General features: G+C 46.5%; 1 long non-coding RNA gene across 1 annotated transcript; it reads right to left on the bottom strand.

The window, feature by feature from the left end:
- Window positions 1-230: 230 nt before the first annotated feature.
- On the bottom strand, window positions 231-19,872 carry LOC121817841 (uncharacterized). Its single transcript, XR_006057907.1, has 2 exons — window positions 19,699-19,872; window positions 231-490 (listed from the first exon to the last, which is right to left on the bottom strand). It is a non-coding gene; the product is annotated as an uncharacterized LOC121817841 (long non-coding RNA).
- Between the last annotated feature and the right edge of the window lie 5,794 nt (window positions 19,873-25,666).

The raw sequence follows: 25,666 nt of genomic DNA, 5'->3' as shown, positions 1-25,666 counted from the left end.
AACTGAGGCTCAGAGAGGTTGCCCAAGATCACATAGCTGCTAAGTGATGGGATTTAGATTTGAAGCAAGCAGTCTAACTCCACAGCCTTTGCTCAAAGCTTCTAGGATGCATCTCTCCCAATTGAGTGGGCCTCTCCTCTGTAGTAAGTCCTCTGATGTTTAAGCCCAGAGATAATGATGCTGAATCTGGCCTCTGTACATGGACAACAAATTAAATCTTGAAGACAGAGTTTTGGGTGAAGCAGAAAAGAACAGCTTTATTGCTCTGCCAGGTGAAGGGGGCCGCAGTGAACTAATGCCCTCAACATTGAGCCGGAATGGGTAGTGAGAAGTCTTGTCTGTTCAGGCGTGATCTTGTGGACAGTCTTCTGATTGGTTGGTGGTGAGGTAATCAGGAGTCAGCTTGATCAACCTTCTGGTTTCAATGGTCTGAGGTCTACATGCTTGTGGGCAGCATGCAACTTCTCCCACCTGGTGGGGGTTACAGTATCTGCAAAAACAGACAAAGATATTATTGTGTGTATCCCTTGACAGGGAATCAGGACCTGCCCCAAGGCTGCAGTATTGTTTCTTGACTACTCCTCCATTGTCTTTATATCCCTTTCCTTTCCTTATTCAGTTCAGTTCAGTTGCTCAGTTGAATCTGACTCTTTGCGACCCCATGGACTGCAGTACGCCAGGCTTCCCTGTCCACCGCCTGTTTGAACCTGCCTGATGGAACTTAAGTTGCTTAAGTGACTTAACTTTTTACAAATTTGTTCCAAGCCCAGTGATATATTTGTTTTATTTTATTTTTGGCGTGTGGGATCTTCATTCCCCAACCAGAGATTAAACCTGTCTGTGCCCACTTTAGTGAAAGCGTGGAGTCTTAACCACTGGGCTACCAGAAGTCCCTCCAAGCCCAGTATTTTTTTTTAATCTTTCTGTATTTGAAATTTTTCATTTATGCTTATTCTCATTTTAAGCAGATTTCTGATGGCACCTCATCTAGCAGCTTTTTTTAAATCCTGTGATTTTTTTTCAACATCAAAGTGATTTTTGAAGAAGTACATTATCTAAAATTTACAGATCAATGGATTGGGCCCCTTGGGGGTGGGGGAATACTTGTCACAGCAAAGGGACTCTAAAGCAACTAATTTGGGCAGTGGAAAGAACATTTAAAAAAAATGTGTGCACAGAAGCATGGGCCAGCAGAGACTCACGACAGTGACGGGTTTGATCTTTTCCGTCTGAGTTCATTTCCAAATCTGTTTTAAAGGTAGGCCCCTGTGTGCTGAGTTAGCACCTCTTCTCTGCATTTGAATTAATATTGTTTTCTATATGGGGCTTTGAGTTCCTTAGACAGTTGTGTGACAACTATAAATTGGCACCTGCCAGGAGCATTTGCCTGGGCTTCCCCGGTAACTCAGTCAGTAAAGAATCCTCCCATAATGCAGGAGACCCAGGTTCGATCCCTGGCTCAGGAAGATTCCCTGGAGAAGGAAATGGCAGCCCACTCCAGTATTCTTGCCCGGAAAATCCCAGGGACAGACAGTCCATGGGGTTGCAAGAGTCAAGTGAAACTTAGCGACTAAACCACCACTAAGAGAATTTGCCAGGGACTGAACATCAGAAAGAGCGTTTGCCATCTGCCCCTGCTGCTGAAGCTGCTGACCTCTGACACTCCCTGAAGTGAATTCAGGGAGGCATTCTGTGCTCCAGGGAAACTGATGGAACAGGTCTTTAAATAGCTGGATATTTTCAGGAATTGATTTCATGATCCCAGTCCTTGCATCTCCTCATATCTAGAACAGCACTAAACCCCTTCATGGTGACATCAGCTCCTCCTGACTAGCAGAAAGCCCTTTGTAAAATAAGCACTTGATTGTATTGAACTCCCCTTTCACCATAAAGAAGGCTGAGCACCAAAGAATTGATGCTTTTGAACTGTGGTGTTGGAGAAGACTCTTGAGACACACTTGGACTGCAAGGGGGTCAAACCAGTCACTCCTAAAGGAAATCAACCCTGAACATTCACTGGAAGGACTGATGCTGAAGCTGAAGCTCCAATACTTTGGCCACCTGATGCAAAGAGCTGCCTTATTGGAAAAGACCCTGATGCTGGGAAAGATTGAAGGCAGGAGAAGGGGACAAAAGAGGATGACATGTTTGGATGGCATCACTGACTCAGTGGACATGAATTTGAGCAAGCTCTGGTAGATGGTGAAGGACAGGAGAGCCTGGTGTGCTGCAGTCCATGGGGCTGCAAAGGGTTGGATACAACTGAGTGACTGAATAACAACAACCCCCTTCACCAAAATCTTATATGTTGACCTTCCCCCTGGCTACCTCTTTGGAGCAGTCTCTCAGCTATCTGAGGTGTTGTCTCCCAGGCTGCAGTCCCCATTTTGCTCCAAATAAAACTTAACTTGCAGCTCTCACATTGTGCCTCTTATTTTAGTCTGCTTGTGTCACAGAGGGGTGTCCCTCTCCCAGTGTTAGGACCAAACTGGAGCCAGGCCAGGCTCTAAGGGCAGGCTAGGCCTGAGGTTTAGTCTCTAGGAAAGCTGAGGCACTGGGAACCCCCGCAGGCAGTGTAGCTCGACCAATCAGAAAAAAATCCCCGTAGCCCCCACCCACTCCAGACCTGAGCCAATCCGGATAGGGGTGCGAGGTTTAAAAGTCCCGCACAGGCGACCAGTTTAACCAATCAGCTATGCTGTTACAGGAACAAAGAACGTCTGTATAAAAGTAGATGTGATTCAGAGCTCGGGGCTCTTGTCAAGACTCCACTGCGCTGGATGAGACTTGGGCCCTAGGTCGAGCTAGCGATAAACCCCTTTATGCTTTTGCATTGCTGTGGATGTCTTATTCTCTCAGTTTTGGGGACTCGGACACTGGGCATAACACCAGGACCTGAGAAGGGCAGCAGGTCTTGGAATGCATGGAGTCACACCTGTGCGGCTGCAGCAATCTGCCGCCCATTCGTACTCTAGGCTGATGCTTGGTGATGATGTGTTTGTTATTGGAAAGTTCAACCACTCCTTGGGTTGTCCAGATGTTGCAGGAAGAGGGACGGCCTGGGAGTGGACTCTTGTCTAACACTCGGAAATGAATTGTCTGATGAGACGCACATGCTGATAAAGAGATTTTATTGGGAAGGGGCACCCCAGGCAGGGAGCAGGAGGGTAAGGGAAGCCAGGGAGACTGCTCTGTCATGTGGCTCGCAGACTCGGATTTTATGGAGATGGGGTTAGTTCCTGGGTTGTCTTTGGCCAATCATTCAGACTCAGAGTCCTTCCTGGTGGTGCAGGCATTGCTCAGCCATGATGGAAGCCAGAGAGAAGGATTCTGGGAGGTGGTCAGTCACGTGGTGTCTCCTTTTGACCTTTCCCGAATTTTTCCATTTGGTGTGCCTTGTTAATTCTGTGTCCCTTACCAGGACCTCCTGTTGTAAAATAGCTCACGTGAATGGTCACTGTGGTGGCTGACCAGGGTGGGCAGTTTTGGTCAGTGTGCTTCCCCTAACACAGATGCTGCCCTGTGACAGTCATGTCCAAGCAGCAGGCAGAGGCAGAAAATCCAAGTCATAAAATGCAGGGATGTGCACGCTTCTCATAAAGTTCCTCTTCAGGCAAGTTATCTTTTAAATACCGGAAAGGATGAGCTTGTTTCCCCATGACACCATGCTGTCAAAGGCTTGGTGTTAGAAGGATACAAGCGATATGAAAGACACAAGCCCAGTCTCCCCTAGGAGATTTTATGTCTATATCGACTTAAAAAATATTCACAACCTGAAAGCTGAGAGTTATGTTTTAATCAGTGGGAATTTTTAGGACCTCGATTCCAGAAGGCAGCATCTTAAGTAACCCTGACAGAACTGCTCTGAGGAGGAGGAGGGGAAGGTGCCAGCTTCTATAGAAGTCATGCAGCAAAGGGCAGGTAGTGTGAACATCAAAATGTGTGCAAGTGTTAGATCACTCAGCTGTGTCTGACTCTTTGTGACCTCATGGACTGTGTAACCCACCAGGCTATTCTGTCCGTGGAACTCTCCAGGCAAGAACACTGGAGTGAGTAGCCATTTCCTTCTCCAGTGGATCTTCCAGTCCCAGGGATCGAACCTGGGTCTCCTGCATTGCAGGCAGATTCTTTACTGTTTGAGCCACCACGGAAGCCCAAACATCAAAAGATTACTATTAATGAAAGGAAACCAGATATCCCAAGTTAGGGAATTGAGTGCTTTTCTGTGTATGGGAAGATGCAAGAGTCTGGGCTCACCTAAACCACTCCTTTCACATAAATCTCAGCTATGTGGGGCCAGTATCCTGCGTGTTTTCACATCCTGAGCTCCTTTGGGGTTTATCATAGGGAGTGGCTGCAGTCTGCTGGCCGCCAGATCACAGATGGTCTTCTCCTTCCTGAGTGCCCTTGAGCGAGTGAGTGACAGTTGCTCAGTTGTGTCCAACTGTTTGTGACCCCATGAACTATACAGTCCATGGAATACTGGAGTGGGTAGCCTTTCCCTTCTCCAGGGGATCTTCCCAGCCCGGGGATCAAACCCAGGTCTCCTGCATCAGGGCTCAGCAGTTCACAGAGGAGGGCTGCAATCGCTGATGACTGTGACTTCCTTGTTTACTGATATGGCAGAAATGCTCCATTTCTCATCTATTTCCTCCAAGTTCTGTAAACCATTCATGGTATTGTTAAAAATAAATAGCTGGCATTTACTACTTATTGGTGAAGTCATGGCGAAGGAAGAAATTTCCTCTCTCCTGCTAAGTTCTTCTGGCTGGTCTAAGAATTAAATTGACCTGAGACAGATTAATGGAAATAAACCAAACAAAAATTTAATAATATATATAGATGGGAGAGGGACTTCCCTGGAAAAGGACATGCAACCCACTCCAGTATTCTTGCCTGGAGAATCCCATGGACAGAGAAGCCTGGTGGGCACAGTCCATGGAGTCGAAAAGAGTCAGACACAACTAAGCAACTGAGCTCAGACATGACTAAGCGACTAAGCGCACACACACATAGATGGGAGAAACCCAGGAAAGCACCCTGACATGGTGCAAGCCCTCACCTTAAACATCATCTTGAACATGTCAGCCTAGAGAACTGAGCTGAAATTCCAAATATGAGGCTTGAGATCTAAGGGCCACAAAATATGGCATGGAGGGAATGAATTAGAGAGGAAATGGGACTCCTTGGGGCTCAGAGTAGTCTAGAACTACTTACTTCCAAAAGAGAGTAACTGCCACAAGAGAGCATGTCACATTGGAATTTGGCTACAAAATGATATCATGGGCCAAAAAAAAAAAAAAAAAAAAAACAGGAAGACTGTAAGACCTGGCTTCTCACCTTGGCCCTGCAGCTGCCCCTTTCTCTGTGGCTCAGGCAAGTCATGTCCCCTCTTTGAAAAGTTGCTGTCTCTTTTGTCAAAAGAAGTCATTGGGACAAAAAGATCATTGTCACCAAGAGGCAGTTTTGCAAGGTAATTAAGAACGTTAATGCAAGTTCATATGCCCAACATACAAATGAGGACAAATGGAAACATCAGAGCTTGGAGCAGAGGAACATTTGCTGCAGGGTCAGGCAAGGAGCTGTGGGTGGCTCCGTCCCTAAAAAGCCCTAAGCTCCCCAAAGAATTTCAGCAAAGCATTTTTAAAAGCCAAGTGAGGGAAGGGGGCTGCAGGGTACCGGATCAGATGGTGCACAATTCTCTGGCTGATGGTGAGACAACAGTCACAGGGGTTAACCTTATCCCTCCTCAGGCTTCAGGAGGCCGGTGGCTATATGCTTATGGTCCTCAGGTAGTTAACATCTTCCGTTTCTTGGGGGTAGATGGCTTCAACCGCAAAACAACTCAGGTACTGTGCATCAAATACCTAGATACTTCAGAGAGGAGCTAAAGGAGAAGATATAGGGGAAGATCTGTCCCCAATCTTCCCTCCCCAGCACCTCCCCCCGAACCGGGAAGGCCCCATGGAGTCCTGCTCGGTTACAAGGACTTTGGTTCTGGGGTGAGACACCCAGGTTCAGACCCGATCTAACATGTATTAGCTCTGTGGTATTTCTTTACCTTTGAAAAACAGGGTAAATAAAAGCTGCCATTTCATGGGGGTGGTTTTGAGATTTAAATGAGATGCTAAATATATAATGCTCAGCAGGCTTCCAGACTCAGTGTGTGTGCCTGGTGTCATCTACTGCTATCCTTTTCAATGGAGGAGCAGAACCAACAAACAGTGGATTTCTAGGATTCACCAGAAAAAGCCTTCTGTATCTGCTGATTCTTCAGGTCTAGATAGGGGCAGACTTTACTGCTTGGCCTAGAAAAGCCCCTGTTCCCCTGGGAGAGCTTTGAAGAGGGATAACAGGATCATGGTGGCTCCATTACCTAAGGAACGCCCCGTGCGTCTGGGTGTTTCATATCCTTTTTACCTGAAGAAGACTATCAAGCTAGACAGCCTCATGTACTGGATAGAGAACAGTCCTGAATAGTCGACATAAAACAGAAGGAGAGATGGCTTTGTCACTGAATTCATCCTAAAGTGAGAGTGCTAGTCACTCAGTTGTGTCGGACTGTTTGTGACCCCATGGACTGTAGCCCGCCAGCCTCCTCTGTCCATCAATTCTCCAGGTAAGAATACTGGAGTAGGCAGCCATGCCCTCCTCCAGAGGATCTTCCTGACCCAGGGATTGAACCTGAGTCTCTTACATCTCCTACACTGGCTCGTGGGTTCTTTACCATCAGTGCCACCTGGGAAGCTTCTTGAGGTCTTGTGGCTGGACTCATCAATAAAACTGACACTGTTGTAGCCACGCATTCCGGGAAACAAACTCACTCAGAAGGACAATGCAGATAGCGGAGTGCAGTCTGTTACACCGGCGGGCCCAAGGCAAGAGTCTCTTCTTAGCCAAGGACCCCGACCAGTTTTTGTGAAAACCTTATATACCCTAAGTGTATGAGCCCAAACCCACCTCCCTAAATTCCCTGAAACTAGTCTGAACAAAGGAAAAGAAAGATACAATCAAAGTTAACCCATGATTCATATGCCTTAAGCCTAGGTAGTTAACAGTGGGCATTTATCAATAGGCCTGTGGTCATACCCCAATAAGCATAATAGAATTTGTGATTCTATTCGGTTACACAGATAATTAGGGTATTCTTTTAGGTGACGGAGAGTCCAGGTATGAGCCCTGGGACTTTTCCGTCCAGGGGGCCCTGGTTTTCCAGTTTGTATGTTGTTTCCATAGATACTGAGCGTATAGCTCAAAGTCCACAGTCCAGCCCAAGATGGAGTCCTGCTTTCAAGACGGAGCCTGTTCTGTCTGTTTACTCCCTCAACACAAGACAGAGAAACAGGAGAAAAAGAAACAAATGTAATTTGTGTGCATGGAAATCTCAAAGAAATAGATATCACTTTTCACTTTCATGCATTGGAGAAGGAAATGACAACCTACTCCAGTGTTCTTGCCTGGAGAATCCCAGGGGCAGGGGAGCCTGGTGGGCTTCCGTCTATGGGGTCACACAGAGTCGGACACGACTGAAGTGACTTAGCAGCAGCAGCAGCAGTGGCCAAAGTAAGCAGCTTTTTACACAAAGAAACAGTGCTTTTGTGAGAAATTGATGCAGAAACTCAGTTTGGGGTGCTTAGTTGGTAAGGAATTTTTTTTGACTTATTTATTTTTATCTTTATTTTTGGCTGCACAGCACCTTTCACATGGGAGACTTATGTCCTGCTTTCAGAAGGACAGAGAGGAAGTTCAGAGTGACCCTTTCACATCAGCTCTTTTCAAAGTAACTTCTATTCAAAATAATCAATATGCCATTGAGGGACCTTTTGGGGTGGCCTTCCCTGGGCCCCAACATCCCCAAACGCCTGAGACCAAGAAGCACATCCAGAAAAGGTGACCACAGACTCAGAGCTGAACAAATGCTAACAAGAGCCACATCCATCCCCAGCACTAACTGTTTAATTGTACTCAGTTCAGCCACTCCCCTTCTCCTCCTGCCCTCAATCGTTCACAGCATCAATGTCTTTTCAAATGAGTCAACTCTTCGCATGAGGTGGCCAAAGTATTGGAGTTTCAGCTTCAATATCAGTCCTTCCAATAAACACCCGGGACTGATCTCCTTTAGGATGGACTGGGTGTATCTCCTTGTAGTCCAAGGGACTCTCAAGAGTCTTCTCCAACACCGCAGTTCAAAAGCATCAATTCTTCTGTGCTCAGCTTTCTTTATAGTACAACTCTCACATCCATACATGACCACTGGAAAAACCATAGCCTTGACTAGACGGACCTTTGTTGGCAAAGGAATGTCTGTGCTTTTTAATATGCTGTCTAGGTTGTCTCTCCATAAATATACTGTCTCATGAAATCCTCCTACTACCCCCATGAGGCAGATACTGTTAGACCCTCCCATTGCAGAGATGAAAGAGCTAAGGCACAGAGAGGTCAAGAAACTTGCCTTATGTCACACAGCCAGAGAAGAACCAAACTGGGGGAGAATCCACTGGTATTGCCTCAGGAAAGAGTCCCAAGTTATAACAGGCACGTGACATGGAAGCAACTTTCAGGAAATCAATGAAAGAAGAGAATGGATGCATGCCTGAATGGACCAGGAAACTGAGGTGGAGGAAAAGCAAATCTGGAGGATAAATGAAAGGCGGGGGAGGAGGGGTAAGCTTAATTCAGCAGAGTCATTGCCATCAGCTCAACTCTAGGATGCAATGCACTAGATTGAAGTTCTTAGCGCAGAGGAAAAACGACTACATCTCAAGGTCATAAATTAAAACCCTACTCAGTGCCAAGGAGTCCTAGACCCCTTGGCTGGCCTTTTCACTTCATCCTTCCAAAGACACAAAAGGAAGTCCCGAGGGTCTTTCTGTAATGAGGAGCAACCTATTTTTTGTTTTCATCCAAGGTTCCATCCACCCGTTGATACCCAGAGAGAAGTTTTCCAGGTCACTTTGCATCCTCACTTCTTCTTCATGCCCATCCCACAAAGCCCAGTGTCTCGGAGTTAAAAAAAAAAAAAAAAAGAAGAAGAAGAAGAAGAAGGCTTCCCTGGTGGTCCAATAAGTAAGAATCTGCCTGTCGATGCAGGGCACACCAGTTAGATCTCTGGTCCAGGAAGAACTCACATGCTGTGGGGCAACCAAGCCCAGGCGCCACAACTATCAAGTCCGTGCTCAGCAGAGGCTGTGCTCTGCAGCTAGAGAGGAGAGACGCTACCGCAACTAGAGAAAGCCCGCGCACCGCAGTGAAGACCCTACCCCACCAGAGAAAGCCCGCGCGCAGCGGTGAAGACCCTACCCAACCAGAGAAAGCCCGCGCGCAGCAGTGAAGACCCTACCCAACCAGAGAAAGCCCGCGCACCGCGGTGAAGACCCTACCCCACCAGAGAAAGCCCGCGCGCAGCGGTGAAGACCCTACCCAACCAGAGAAAGCCCGCGCGCAGCAGTGAAGACCCTACCCAACCAGAGAAAGCCCGCGCACCGCGGTGAAGACCCTACCCCACCAGAGAAAGCCCGCGCACCGCGGTGAAGACCTTACTCAACCAGAGAAAGCCCGCACACCGCGATGAAGACCCTACTCACCCAGAGAAAGCTTGCGCACAGCAATGAAGACCCTACCCAACCAAAAATATAAATAAATAATGTTTTTAAAAATCCCTAAAAAAAAAAAAATCCCACTCCTTGTAGTTGAATGGCCCTTTAAAACTATTACAATCAAGTTTGATATTTACTCGAAAATAACTAATTTACTCAGCACCTAATAAGTGTCAAGCCCACTGTGTTTACCAGTATGAGCTGATGTGATTTTAAGAACAGCCCCAGTGTGGTACATAGTAGAGCTTATATTTGCCCAGTTGAAACAGGTTCAAGCTATTAGCAATTAGGAGATGGCAAGAAATCCAGACCCTGGTGGGCTAGACAGCACAATCTACACACTTTCCGCCTGCTTTCTTTAAGCCTATATAGTTCTCATTCTTGTTAGCCCATTATAAGATCCTGGGAAACTTTTAAAAATAACCAACGTCTGGGCCTTCATTCAGATCAAAAGAATGAGAATCAGTGGGGAAGAGGGATGACTGGTCTTCTGACATTTGAAAAGCTCATCGGGTGATTTTTGTTTTTAATTGGAGTGAAATTCACTTAGCACAAGATTACCATTTTAAAGTGTACAATTCAGCGGCATTTAGTGCATTCATCACATTACGCAGCCATCCTGTCTCCCTAGTTCCAGAACATTTGCATCACTCCCAGAGGAAACCTTGCCCCCATTAGCAGTCACTTCCCATCGCCTCCTCCCTCCAGCCCCTGGCAACCAGCAATCTGCTTTCTGTCTTGATGGATTTGCCTATTCCGGATGTTTTATGTAAGTGGAATCATGCTCTCTCTGACCTTTTGAGTCTGGCTTCTTTCACTGGGCATTATGTTTCCAAGGTTCATCCCAGTTGTGGCATGTGTCAGAGCTCCATTCCTTTTCATGGCTGAATGGTGCAATAATTATGGAGAATCGCGGTTGCGGACCAAAGCGGAGCGTGATGTGCTACCCCAGGGTGTGTCTCTTTGGCAGAGGGGTTATTCGTTTTGAGAGGAGGCAGATACAGGAGCAGCTCTGAAAGCTGAGTGGAGATTACTGTTTCATAAGAGACACTTACACCTACAAGGGAAATCTCCCTCTCTGTGTCAGGAAGAGAAGGGGGATTCTGTCAGCAAAGAGGGCAATGATTTCAATCTGCATTGAAACCAAGCCCTTGTTTTCTGCACTTTTCCTGGTAACCTCCCCAGACTGGTTCCCTCACCTCATATCCGCCACCACCCACCCCCGCCACCTCAACATCTTTTGTCTTTAGATGGAAATGCTATCTTGAAAGTCCCTTGGACTGCAAGTAGATCAAATCAGTCCATCCTAAGGGAAATCAACCCTGAATATATTCATTGGAAGGACTGTTGCTGAAGCTGACGCTCCAGTACTCTGGCCACCTGATGCCAAGCGCCGACTCATTGAAAAAGATCCTGATGTTGGGAAAGACTGAGGGCAAGAGGAGAAGGAGGCGGCAGAGGATGAGATGGTTGGATGGCATCAGCGACACAATGGACATGAATTTGAGAAAACTCTGGGAGATAGTGCAGGACGGAAAAGCCTGTCGTGCTGCAGTCCATGGGATTGCAAAGAGTCGGACACGACTTAGTGACTGAACAACAAACAGGTGGCATTTAAGGTGATGGTTTAGAGCATTTTAGAGACTTACTCAGTTTTCCTGGGTCTCTCCAACATGTACAAAGATAGAAAGTGAAAAGTCAAAGTGTTAGTCACTCAGTCGCGTCTGACTCTTTGTGACTCCCAATGGACTGTAACCCTCCAGGCCCCTCTGTCCGTGGGATTCGCCAGGCAAGAATACTAGAGTGGGTAGCCATTCTCTTCTCCAGTGGATCTTCCCAACTGAGGAATCAAACCCTGGTCTCTTGTATTACAGGCAGATTCTCTACCGTCTGAGCCACCAGGGAAGTAGGAGGCAGACATGCTATCAAACGGCTACTTTTCTTCTGTTAATGGTATTACAGGGAGGTCTCAGCCAAGAATGCAGAAGGGTGAAGGGGTAATTATCTCTCCCCTCACAATGCTAACCCCACAGTCACCATGCAAAGTCTGGGAGAGCATACGGTTGTATTTTCATTTTGATCAGAGAGAAACTCAGGGCGAGTGATGTACATTTTCTCAGGAAATCTCTCTACTTTTTCTCCCTCAAACCAGTACTATCATTACTATATGATCCTTTCTTGACCAAACTCAAAAAATAAACCACTGCTATAATTTGGGGGCTTTCTCCCCTCTGTTTTTGTTTCCACAGCATTCACATAAAGCTCAGATGGACTGCCCCACTGCCACCCTCAGGGTGCCTGTGGTGTGTGTGTTGGGGCGGAGGAAAGGGCTGGTCTCTAGGACCCTTATGTCTTGGTGACCACTCTTTTTCCCACTTATGAAGATTTAGAAGCCCTTGACCCTCATTCTCTCCTTCACTGCTTCATTCCACAGTACTAATTAAGCGGCTCCTTTTTCAGTGCTGCTGTTTTGTTTGGGTCGAGGGGACCAGCAGCAAATTCTGCTCAGGGATTGAGAGCATCTTTGCCAAGGATTTATTTAATGCAGGTTCACTGTGGGAATTTTAATAAATAGCATACAGGATAACGTCTCTTAATAAATCAATAAAGAAATAGCATACTCCAAACTAATAATGGCTCAAATGCTCAGTCGTATCTGACTCTTTGTGACCCCATGGACTGTGGCCCACCAGGCTCCTCTGTCCATGGGATTCTCCAGGCAAGAATACTGGAGTGGGTTGCCGTTTGCTCCTCCAACGCGTCTTCCCAACCCAAGGAACCCACATCTCCTATGCCTCCCTCATTGGCAGGCGGATTCTTTACCACTAGCGCCACCTGGGAAGCCCCCAAACTAATAGGTTAACAATTAACTATTATTCGAGGCCAGGGGGAGATGAAATTTAAAAGTCCAAGTCTAGTCGGAGTGTACCTATGAGCTGGTTCTCAGGAGAAGAGCTTAGCCAATCACCCGCTGACTTCAGCTTCTGGGGCAAAAGAAAAATTTCCTCCTTTCGGAAACACGTTGCTAGGGAGCAAAGACAGGGGTGTCCAAGGGCAAGGTGATTTCCTTCTGGAGCCACTGCTCAGTTCTTGTCACTCTGACAAAGAACTGCTTTGTTCAGACAGGAGCTAATGCTCCAGGGTCTTTGGAGACCTATTTAAATCAGCAAAGAGTCAACTTGCCCAGACCTAACACTCTGAAGTTGTGGTCAAACCTCTTGGTATTTAAAGGTCCCCTAGCTAAAGTCACTCCTCCACGTGGCCTGATCTGTAAGTCCCCAGCAGGGGCTTCTAAGAACCAAATATGGAATGGCTAGTAACTGCACCACAGCTCTCAGGCATAGAGATGAGCGAGATAAACCCAGACTCTGACTTCTGAGGAGAAAACCGTCTAGTAAGGAAAGGCAGAAATCTAGCCAAAAGCAAAAAATGTACCAAACACATTTCCCCCCACTTTTCAAAAGATTGTTTTACACCACTTTGCTTCTGTGAAAGACCTACATCACTACTGTAATAGGGAAGAACAAATCTGACTCCATATTGGACCCATTGCTCTTCCCTTACTTAGCCTTTGTGTTCTAGGGACTTGCTACCTGCTAATCACTAAAGTGATGATGCCTATCGCTTCAAGTACACATAACGGTCCATCTCCAGGAACCCTGCCTGCCGTGCCTGAGCGTTAAGCTAAAACACCTTTGTTCAACCCACAGGAAGCATCCTGACCAGCCCACCTGTGAGTGGCTGCAGAAAAGAAGAAATGAATACATCCCCTCGGGAGTGTGGTTGGAACCAGGAAATATTTGGTTTCTTGTTTGTATGTTTGTTTTTATAGGAAGCTGCTTTCTAATAATATTAATTTTTTATCTGGCTGCAATGGGTCTTAGTTGTGGCACGTGGACAGTCAATCTTCCTTGAGGCATGTAGGTAGGATCTTTAGCTGTGGCATGGGGGGCCTATTTCCCTGAGGAGGGATTGAACCTGGGCCCCTGCATTGGAAGTGTAGAGTCTTAGCCATTGGATCACCAGGGAAGTCCTGGAACCAAGAAATACTTTGCAACAACTTATCATATTTCTACTTTACCTCCTCACATCCCCTCCTCTTCATTCTAGGAAATAAACTAGCATCCAAACACTGGCAAGATGGTTCTTTTTGGACATGTTTAGAGAAGGAAACAGAGAAGGCAATGGCACCCCACTCCAGTCCTCTTGCCTGGAAAATCCCATGGATGGAGGAGCCTGGTAGGCTGCAGTCCACGGGGTCGCTAAGATTCGGACATGACTGAGCGACTTCACTTTCATTTTTTTACTTTCATGCATTGGAGAAGGAAATGGGAACCCACTCCAGGGTTCTTGCCTGGAGAATCCCAGGGACGAAAGAGCCAGGTGGGCTGACGTCTATGGGGTCACACAGAGTCGGACACGACTGACGTGACTTAGCAGCAGCAGAGAAGGAAATGACAACCCACTCCAGTATTCTTGCCTGGAGAATTCCATGGACAGAGGAGCCTGGTGGGCTGCAGTCCATGGTGGTCGCAAGAGTTGGACACGACTTAGTGACTATCACTCACTTGGTCCACCATCACCTCGGTCTGCTGGCTTTCCAAACGGTCACTATTCTTTGCCGCAGCAATCCATCTCTCAGATTATTGGTCTGTCATGTGGTGGGCGGTAAGAGCTTGGACTCGGTAACAGTACTTGTTTTTGCTAAGTAAAAGAAATCCAAAGAGGATTTCTGCTTTAACCAAAAAAAAAAAAAAAAAAAAAAAGTAGCTGCTTCTTCCTGTTACGTCATTTCAGTTTGTGTAGGGTTTTATAGGAATGTCCTGCCTTCGGACAGCAGGGTGAACTTGTAGCTAATTGTTTACAGGAGAGAAGGAAGCCCCCAACAAGATGTGCACAACCCCTGAGAGGATGAGATGGGGACCTGACCTTGGCAGAGGGCAGTGCCTGTCAAATTTTAATGTGTGTGTGCGCGCCACCAGGGACCTTGTAAACATGCAGATTCTGACTCAGGTGAGGCGAGCAGCCTGCATTTCTAACAAGCCCACCAGTGATGCTGCTGTGGTCCACAGGCCACACTCTGAAGAGGTGATGGGGGAGCTGGGGTGTAAGAGACGGGTATCAGCTAACCAGGGAGGTCCCCTCTTCTGAATGCACACTTTTGTCACTGCATTTGGAAGGAACAGCCATTGCCTGCCGATCGTTCAGTTCTGGACCTCAGCCTGGCAGACCTTGACGGAGAAATAGTTAGAGGTTTATGGCTTTCCTGGTAGCTCAGCTGGTAAAGAATCCACCTGCAATTCAGAAGACCCTGGTTTGATTCCTGGGTTGGGAAGATCCTCTGGAGAAGGGATAGGCTACCCACTCCAGTGTTCTTGGGCTTCCCTGGTGGCTCAGCTGGTAAGGAATCCACCTGCAATGCGGGAGACCTGGGTTTGATCCCTGGGTTTGATCCCTGGGTTGGGAAGATCTCCTAGAGAAGGGAAAGACTACCCACTCCACTATTCTGGCCTGGAGAACTCCATGGACTTTATAGTCCATGGGGTCACAAAGAGTCGGACACGACTGAGCGACTTTCACTTTCACTTTTCAAGGGTCAAAAGGCCATAGATTTTCCATCTTTTTAGAGCTATCTCATAAAGCCCTTGCTATAGGCATGGAATTTGTGTGGAGACTGAAACAGCCAGCCTTTTAGAGAATTTCTGGTCCCACCCCCTCATTTTTAAATTAGAATCTGGGACTCTGTCCATCCTTCAGTATTGCTTGGCATTTATTGGGCACCTGCTGTGTGTCAAGTCCTATGCCATCCATGTTGTTCACTTGTGCATTCTCTGAACAATTCAGAAGGATTAGAATGAATATCTGCAGTTTACAAAGAAGAAAATATCAAAAAATGCTCATCCAACACCACACAGCTAGGACGTGACAAACTGGAAGGAACTCCAATCCACCAGCTCCAAAGCCATGCTCTCTGCAGGGCATCTACCTGAATGTTTATTCCAGTATCTGCTGAACTTTGAGCCTCGACTTGGTTAAAACACCTGGTGCTGGGATAGAGACAGGCAAATGGAGGCAGGCTTCATTTCATGAATTACAAAATTCTTCTCCTACCCAGCCTTCTTGCTGCAAAAACCCTTCCAGAACTACATACCATGATGACAGCCTTGTTTGGAATTCTTCTCTATCAAACTGGGAGAAAAACAGAAGACTCGAAGTAGCTTAAGCGATGTCCCCAAGTGCCCCTGGCCCTGGCCCTTTTTCATCTCTCCTTGTTTCTACTTGGCTTTACCCTTCTTTCTGTCAGCGGCCTATGTCCACGAAAGCCACACTGAGTTCAATTTTTTACTTTCCGGAAGATACGGATTCTTTTTGTAACGTGTCCCTTACCCCGATCCTGGCATGCTTACGGGCAATTGAGTCAACCGGCTCATTTATTAGGAGGTTCATGACAGCACATCAGACCACTGGCACTGATTTGAAACGATATAACAGATTCCAAGCCCCAGACTGACCCTCGGGCACAGAGTGTCCCTTATCAAGCCAGTCCTCTCTGGACCAGCCTTAGGCAGAGGAAGCCAGTAATTTAATTAGAATCCGAGCTCCTTGGAGTGAAAAGTGATCATTTGTCATCGTGGCTTCAAGGACACCATCTCTCTGGCAGCTCTCCACCTCTTTTCAGAGTCAATGATCAGAAATCACCAGGAGCCTGACGGGTGATGTCACGGGAAGGACACAGGGTGTGTGGTTAGATGGAGCATCACCCTCCGAAGCCAGCATCCTGGGCCCGTCAGGTCATGTCCCCAGACCTCAGCTTCCTAGTCTGTAAAGTAGGATGAATCAGAAGTCCTGCTTTGACTCGTTGTCAACACAGTGTGTGAGGCAACCGCAGTGTCCTGATGAGGAGATAGCCCTCAGCAAAGGGTGGTGGCTCCTAGGCCAGTGCCTGAGTTGGCTGGAAGAAACACTATTTTTCAACTGATGCTGCTCCAGTAATATGTACCAGGCACTGCTCTAAGATCTTCACATGTGTTGTGTTCGATTCTTTGTGACTCCATGAACTATAGCCCTTCAGGCTCCTCTGTCCATGGGATTTCTCAGACAAGAATACTGGACTGGGTTGCCATTTCCTTCTCCAGGGGATCTTCCCCACCCAGGAATTGAATCTGCATGCTTAACTCATTTAAAAACTCACAGTCACTCTTGAGTGTGGGTGTGTTATCGTCTCATTTTACATATGATGAACCCGAGGCTCAGAAAGTTTGCCCAAGGTCATAGAACTGCTCTTGAACCCCCAGGGTCTCTGTTCTCAAACAGGGCACTGTAATGATGTTACTGCTTAAAATTGGAGGTACCGAGACCAGAAAAATAATAAGAGCTAATTTTCACTTTCTTCTTGGAATCAGCCAGGCACCTTATGCCATTCATCTCATTTGTTATAACTCAATAAACTAAGACCTGTTGTTATTACCATTTTACAGATGAGGAAACTGAGACCCAAGGAAGCTAATTAGCATGACCCAGATTATGCATCTGATAAGTGTCCAAGTATAGAGCCTGAGTTCTCAACCTCTGCTGCTTGGAGTCCTAGACAGGCTCAGTTTTCTCCGTACTCCATCTGGGTCAGTGGAGCAGCTGCTGGCTGGAGGGGCACTCACTGGAATAACCTCCCAAGGGTCCCAGGTCAAGGCCAGCTGTCCTGCACTGCTTGTCTGAGCAGCCCCAGAGAATGATGGTGGCTGAAGATGCTCAGGGATCATCCCACTGAGAACCCATCATACCGTTGAGTAAATTGTGAATGGCTTCCCTGGTAGCTGAGTTGGTAAAGAATCTGCCTGCAATGCAAGACATCCAGGTTTGATACTTGGGTTGGGAAGATCCTCTGGAGAAGGAAATGGCAACCCACTTAGTATTCTTGCCTGGGAAATCCCATGGACAGAGAAGCCTGGCGGGCCACAGTCCACGGGGTCACACGAGTCAGACACAACTTAGCAAATAAACCACCACCAAACTGAATGGAGAGAAGACATTTGCCCAACAAAACCAGCACTCAGACCTCCTTTCAGGCTATGCTTTTCTTAAAGAAAAAAAAAAAAAAAAAAAGAAAGAAACTCTCTAATATTATGTAATAATTATTCTCCAAAAATACCTAAAATAAGGGAAAGGATTTAAGTCCATATATAACTGTAGCATTTTCTTTATAGTAACAAATAATATGTGAACCAATTCAATGGCCAGCAATAGGACTGTTTAAATACATTGTGGCAGTTTGTGGAAATAACTCAAGTATCCATCGCCAGATGAAAGAATAAAGAAATGTATATACACAAGGGAACACTAGCCTTAAGAAAGAAGGAAACCTGACATTTATGACAACATGGACGAATCTGGAGGACACTATGTGTGTGTGCATGCTCAGCTGCTTCAGTCATGTCTGACTGTTTGCAACCCTATGGACTGCAGCCCGCCAGGCTCTTCTGTCCATGAAGATTCTCCAGGCAGTAATACTGGAGTGGGTTGCCATGGCCTCCTCCAGGGAATCTTCCTGAAACAAAGAACATCTCTTATGTCTCCTGCATTGCAGGTGGATTTTTTTTTTTAACCACTGAGCCACTGGAGAAACCTCCAGAGGACATTATGCTAAGTGAAATAAGCCAGAAAGACAAATACTACATAATTCCATTCATATCTAAAATAGTCAGACTCACAGAGAATACGATGGTGGTTTCCAGGGGCTGGAGGATGGGGGAATTCAATGGATATGAAGTTTCTTTTCTGCCAGATGATCAGTGTTAAGAGATGGCTGTACAACAGGGTACCTCTAGTTAACAATACTGTATTGTGCAGTTAGAATTTGTTAAGAGGGTAAATCTCAGGTTAAGGGCTCTTCCCACAAAGTAAATAAATAAAGGGACCCAGGGATTTTCTGCGAAGTGTTGGATGAATCTGTTACCTTGATCGTAGTGATGGCATCACAGGTGTTTGCAAATATCCAGACTCAACCAATTGTATACATTTGGCATGTACGGGCCTCTGTATATCAATTGTGCCTCAGTGAAGCCGGTTTAAAAATCACAGTGCATCCACAGAATAAAATATTGTATAGCTGCTGTCAATAATTCTCTTCAGTCACCTCCACAAGGAGACTGCCAACAGTTTGGGGGTTTCCCAGGTGGAGTGGTGGTAAAGAATCCACCTGCCTATGCAGCAGATGCAGGAGATGTGAGTTCAATCCCTGGGTTGAGAAGATCTCCTGGAGGAGGAAATGGCAACCCACTCTAGGATTCTTGGCTGGAAAATTGCATCGACAGAGGAGCCCGGTGGACTACAGTCCATGGGGTCACAAAGAATCAGACACAATTGAGCACCCATGCAAGTAAGCTTTCGTTAATGTTTGTGAAAAGTTTAGCATGGGGTGAGAAATGCGTTTGAGGTCACATTAGATGGGGGGGTGGGGGGGGGAAATTACGGGAATTCCCTGGTGGTATCGCGGTAGTTAAGAGTCTGGGCTTCTACTGCAGGGGAAAGGAATTCCATTGCTGGTCAGGAAACTAAAATCCTACATGCTCGAAGTATGGCCAAAAATGAAGTTACCCAGTCATGTCAGACTCTTTGCCACCCCATGGACTGTAGCCTACCAGGCTCCTCCATCCATGGGATTTTCCAGGCAAGAATACTGGAGTGGGTTGCCATTTCCTTCTCCAGGAAATCTTTCCCACCCAGGGATTGAATCCAGGTCTCCTACATTATAGGCAAACGCTTTACCATCTGAGCCACCAGTTAAAACAAAAACCCTCCCCCAAAACAAAAAGAATTAAGCCTTTCTTCTACTTTCAGTTAAAACCCTTGTTGTGATCCTGGGACTGAGTCCTGCTTCCTTTTTAAAAAAAAAAAAAAAGAAAGAAGTCAGAATTCAAAACTAATAGAGGTCATAGTCATTGCCTTGAGGGAGGGAGTCACTTGATTATTCTGCCTCCTAATTTTGTCCCTTATTGTCCAGTGTCCAGTCGCTCCACCCAGAGTGGCTTTTATCACCGTAATATGACTTGACCCTGTTGACCAGTCTCCACCTCCACTGCCTGTACCTCAGCCCAGGTACCCTCACCTTTCATTGGGCAAAAACAGCAGCCCTCCAGTTGGTCCCCCAAAGCCGAGGTGCACTCCCTTCAGTCACAGCTCACGTAGCCACCATGGTGATCTTTATGAAACATGAACATGACCGCAGTGTTCCCTCGCCAAGCGCTGCCCATGGCTCCCCGTTGCCCTCAGGATAAAGTCTGAACTCAACGTGACACCCAGCTTCCCCCTGCAGTCTGATCGCATTTTTCAGCATTTTCCATTTCTCACTCTCTATGCCAGCCAAGCAGAAAGTTCTGCCCGCCTCTGACCTTCCGGGCTCCTTCTAGCCCAGGGACCCGGTCACGCAGCCTTCCTCCCGCCCAGCACACCCCCGCCTTCCTTCCGCTAACTTCTCCTTCTCTTCAGTTTAGCTGCTCCTCCCTCTCCCTGTCCCCGAGACTAGGTCAGCGCCCCTCACCAGTGCCCCTGCTCCCCCTGCCTCATTCATGGCGCTGTTTGTCTTTTGCTGTAATTATCTGCTAGGATACAACCTCTGCAGGGACAAGATCTTTCTTCTTGTCCAGCCACAAACACCAGTGCATTCAGTCGGCACTCAGTTTTGCTAAACTGATGCCTCAGATAGGAGGCTGGTTTGGGGGTCTAAATTCCCTAGCTGTTTTAAGGGAAAGAAACTGGGGGAAAACTTAAATGACCCGTATCTATTGTATTTAGAGGATGCTGTCCCCTTAAATGTGATTGTCTTTCCCACTGTGCTATAAGAGGGCTTCCCAGGTGGCTCAGGGGTAAAGAATCCACCTGCCAAAGCAGGAGATGCAGAAGACGTGGGTTCAATCCCTGGATCAGGAAGATCCCCTGGAGGAAGAAATGGCAACCCACTCCAGTATTGTTGCCTTTAAAATCCCATGGAGACTGGAGGGCTACAGTCCATGGGGTCACAAAGTATCGCACACGACTGAGCAACTGAGCACATACGTGCACTCTGTGCTATAAGAATGTAGCCTCTCCATGCTCTAAAATGCATACAACCCACCAGGTGGTCAAAGAAACGTTTAAAAAATACAGAAACCCAGGCACTACCAGCAGGAACTCTCATTCAGCAAGTCTGGAATGAGACCCGGGAATCTATATTCGTTAAGCAGTCCTGTGGGGGACTCTGACACACACAGCCACCCAGCTTGGGGTGCCACTGAAATATAGATGAGCCCAGCTTTGTGCCTGGCAGTCTGGAGCAGGTCTGTGCCTCCGATTCCTTTCTCCTCGGGTCCCACATTTTCTACCTATTGAGTGATACATACGTGTGAATTACCCTCCAGAGCTGGAAACCCACGTTGTTCTCTGAGCCTGCTCAGAACAGAAATGCACACCAAGCCCATCAGACTGCAGAGAGGACGATTCTTCCTGCTTATTAAGGATATTATAGAGGCAGCTGGCCGACCACGTTAGTATGACAGGTCTATTTTCATATGGAAAAGAAAATTATAGAGAGGCATAAACATTTGCTAACTAGAGAGATGTTATTATAGCCTGCAAATTGCATTCAGATGTTCAGTAATACTGGAGTTAATGGATTTCTGAGAGTTCTTCAGCAAGCTGGCCCTTCTAAGAAGAAAAAAAGAAAGAAAAACCTTTTTTCTTTCTGTTTTTATTAAACGGGTGTCGCCGTGCTTCCCGATGTGGGAAGGGGGAATCCTGAGTCTGTAGGGGTCTGGGGGCTGCCTAGAGACAACACTGCCTCTGCATCTGTTAAGTGTAAGACCGTCAGGGAAACCCCTCCTGCATCCTTAAAGAACAGAAAAGAATTACTGAGCCAAGACCTGTAGTGAGCACGTTACATCACATCTCATTTTATCCTCCCCACAACTCAGTGAAGTGGACTATTGCCTTTTCATAGACAAGGAGTTGGAGGCACAGAAGGTTCAGGCGTCTTGCTTAAAATCGAACAGCTAAGAAGCACAAGAGGTGGGATTGGAATTCATACCATTCAACTGCAGAACCCAGACTCTCTCAGTTAGCAAATTCTAGATGCGAGGCTTACATACGCCTGCAGGGCAGCTATTGTATCCATTTTATAGATGTGTCTCCAGAGGCTCAAAAGCCACTTGTCCAAGAGACAGAACCAGGATGTGAACCAGATCCATGTGACTTAACCCAGACTGCCTGTCAGCAGATACCTTTTGAAATGCTCCTGCACACCAGGCTCTGAGACACACCATTGGGGGACACAAGAGATACCACCCCAGCCCCAGGATTCATGCTCCGTGCTGCTCAGGGCTCCCTCTGGCACAGGAATCCCATAGAAAAGAAGTTGAGGCTGTTGCTACTGATGATCGCTGTGCTCTCTCCCCTCACTCTGCTTATCTTGATCCACAGGATCTTGTCCTGCTTGGTCATCAGGACACCCCCCCATCCTGGCCCCCGTACAGAATCTGACCCAAAGAGTCCTCCCCGCTTCACCTGGAGGGCCACTTTCCAGAACACGAATTCATAAAATCCAGTGATGGTCAGTGACCCTTCTCCTATCAGGGAAGCCATTGACCTTTAGAACCAGAAGATTCTAGAACATCCTGTCCACTCTCTGCATTTTGCTGATGGGGAAACTGAGACTGGGACAATGTATCTAGAAGCCGAGGAACACCAGGGATTACCAGCAACCACCAGAAGCCAGCAGAGAGGCGTGGAGCAAACTGTCCAGCCTCCACCTTAATGTGGTGCCTCTTGCTTCCTGAATTGTAAGAGAACATATTTCTATTGTTTTAAGCTACAAAATTGTGTATGTGCATGTGTGTGTGTGTGTGTGTGTGTGTGCACGAACATGTGTGTGCTCAATCATGTCCGACTCTTTGTGGCCCCATGGACTGTAGCCCGTCAGGCTCCTCTGTCCGCAGTATTTTCCAGGCAAGAATGCTGGAGTGGGTTGCCACTTCCTACTTCAGGGGATCTTCCTGACCCAGGGATCGAACCTGAATCTCTTGCATCTCTTGCACTAGCAGGTGGATTCTTTACCACTAGTGCCACCTGGGAAGCCCCAGAATTGTGAGAGAATAAATTTCTCTTGTTTTAAGCCACTAAATTAGTGTATATTTATTACAGAAGCCCTAGGAAACTGATATACCTGCCTTGCTCCAAAAGGTTTTTATAGGGTTTATTTATACCTGCCTTGTTCCAAAAGGTTTTTATCGGGTTTATTTCATACAAGAGAAAATCAGGAAAAGGAAATAAAATAAGGATAAAATTAAGGAAAAGGACATGGAGAGTGTAGAAAAGATGGAGATAAGAACCACCTATATAGACAAACTGGAGACTGTGCTAGACATGGATGGCACCATTGGGTTCTGAACTTGCTAGTAACTGAAGAAAAACAAATAACCCCGACATCATAGATGAGCCGCTGTTTCTATAAGAAACAAACATAGTCACACACAGTGAGTGCTGGTAACTGAGTGGGATGAAGTATTCTTTAAAAAGAGAGTCTGTTGCGACTTCTCTCACAACATTCTTAATAAAAGAGGTGCCTGGTAAATATCTGTTGAAAATAATCAAGACTTTTCCCCTTTGAGGCAATGGTTTCAGAAAGTAGACAAACCCTCAAGTTTCAAGAGCAGAGAGAAATGGACCTAGCATATCCTGGAGATAAATTTTTTAAATACATAATATTAAAATATTAAACAGGCCTCCTAGGGACACACTTCCTGTGGCTTTCTGTTCAGACCCTGGGTGAGCATCCTGACTGGTGATTGTGCTCGCTTCCCCAGGGGAAGCAGCAGAAAAAGTCAATTGTTTCAATCTGCCTTCAGCATCTCAATCCGGACTCTGAGCCCCAGGCTAACCCAAGAGTCTACTCTCCGCAGGCCACATTTCCCCGTCTTCCTACAGGGACTCTGCATCTAAATTCATTTGTGTCTCTATTTGTAAATTCGACCACACTTTTGCTGGTCAGATGCAAGCCTGGACAGAGGTGCTAGGTACCCAGCGAGGAGAAGAACAGATTGGATGGGACGGGAAATGGAGCTCCCAGTGCCACCCAGCGCGTGCTCTGAGTTGTGTCGGACTCTATGCGACCTCATGGACTGTAGCCCCCACCAGGCTCCACAGGCTTCTCTGTCCATGGGATTCTCCAGGCAAGAATATTGGAATGGGTTGCCATTTCCTCCTCCGGGGGGATCTTCCCAACCCAGGAATCAAACCCACCTCTCTTGCATCTCCTGCATTGGTAGGCAAACTCTTTACCATCTGAGCCACCTGGGGAGCTGGAAAAGGGCAGAGGCTCAAAGGTCACCGTCACCTTTCATCTCTCTTCTTCTCCAAACAAATTTTGGGAGCTACAAGGCTTACCGGGTGGTTCTGGTCATGTGGAAGGTATATCATTCTGTTCAGTTCTCTCAGTGGGTGACTTTTGGGTCACATGTTTTTGTTTTGACTCTACCATGTGGCATGCAGGACCTTAGTTCCCCCACCAGGGATCGAACTTGTGCCCCGTGAAGGAGAAGCATAAAACCAGGGAAGTCCAAAGGGTCACAGGTTTCTGAAAGCTGGATGATCAGACCTCAGCTCCCGAGAAGTTCTCTGTATTTATTAAGCGAATGAATGAACAAATGAATATAAGAAATCAGTGCTTGTGTTTAAAATAAATTCCTTGTTTTTTAAAAAAAAATGTAATTTTAATGGATAAAAGTAATACACGCACATATGGACAGACTTATGGACAAGGGTAGGGGAGAAGAGGGAAAGGATGAGATAAATGGAGAGAGTAACATGGATGCATATACATTAACACATGTAAATAGATAGCCAATGGAAATTTGCTCTATGATTTAGGGAACTCAAACCCGGGCTCTGTAATAACCTAGAGGGGTGGGAATGGTTGGGAGGCAGGAGGGAGATTCAAGAGGAAGAGGACATATGTATACCTATGGTTAATGCATGTTGATGAATGATAGAAATCACACCCATTTTGTAAAGCAGTCATCCACTGATTAAAAATAAGTATTTTTTAAAATGTAATTTTAAATGGATAAAATTAATACATTCACATAAAAAGTAATACATAAAAATTCAAACAGTACAAAGTACATGCAGTGAAAATTAAGTATTGATCCCATCACCAAGTCCCTCCTCAGCTTTCCCTAGAAATGGTCACATTAATGATGAAACTTGAGTAGGACCCATGGGGCCCTCCCAGGTACAAATCCTTTCTGTGAGCCTCCACTTCTTGGAAAAGGTTTCACTCAGCCTCCTTGACTTTCTCTGAGTTCCAAAGGGCAGGTTCAAATGGGTGCCACTCAGAAAAGGGGGGCTTTCCTGGTGGCTCAGTGCTAAAGAGTCTGCCAAGCAGGAAATGCAAGTTTGATCCCTGGGTAGGGAAGATCCCCTGGAGGAGGAAATCGCAACTCACTCCAGTATTCCTACCTGGGATATCCCATGGACAGACAAGCCTGGCTGGCTACAGTCCGTGGGTCTGTAAAGAGTCGGACTCGTCTTAGTGACTAAACAACAATAATGTCCCTTCCCTAAAGGAGCTTATAGTCTAGACGGCAATCATATGCTCAAACTAGGAACTTCAATACATTGTCTTTTGTATTGAGAGAAAATGCTACAGAAAAGGTCAACATAGCGAAAGTTCCAAGGACAGAGCAACTGACTTGTCCTTGGGAGCAGTGAGGAACGCTTCACAAACTGGGTTTTGAAGAGTGACTAGGAGTTTTCTAAGCATAGGAGAAAAGACAGGCATTCTAGCTAGATGGAGCAGTATGATCAAAGGTGGGGAAATATACCTGATGTATATTGAAGAGATCAGTACCCTCTTTCCCCAGTTATAACCTGATTTCTTTTGACCTGGGAGTATGGCTGCTTTAGGGTCTTTTCTATAGCTCAAATGGTAAAGAATCTGCCTGCATTGCAGGAGACCTGGGTTCTATCCCTAGGTCAGGAGGATTCACTGGAGAAGGGAATAGCAGTCCACTCCAGTATTCTTGCCTGGGAAATCCCATGGACAG

Source organism: Ovis aries, chromosome 24 (genome assembly GCF_016772045.2).
Source record: "Ovis aries strain OAR_USU_Benz2616 breed Rambouillet chromosome 24, ARS-UI_Ramb_v3.0, whole genome shotgun sequence".
NCBI classification, from domain to species: domain Eukaryota; kingdom Metazoa; phylum Chordata; class Mammalia; order Artiodactyla; family Bovidae; genus Ovis; species Ovis aries.
This window is presented reverse-complemented; position numbering and strand designations above follow the sequence as displayed.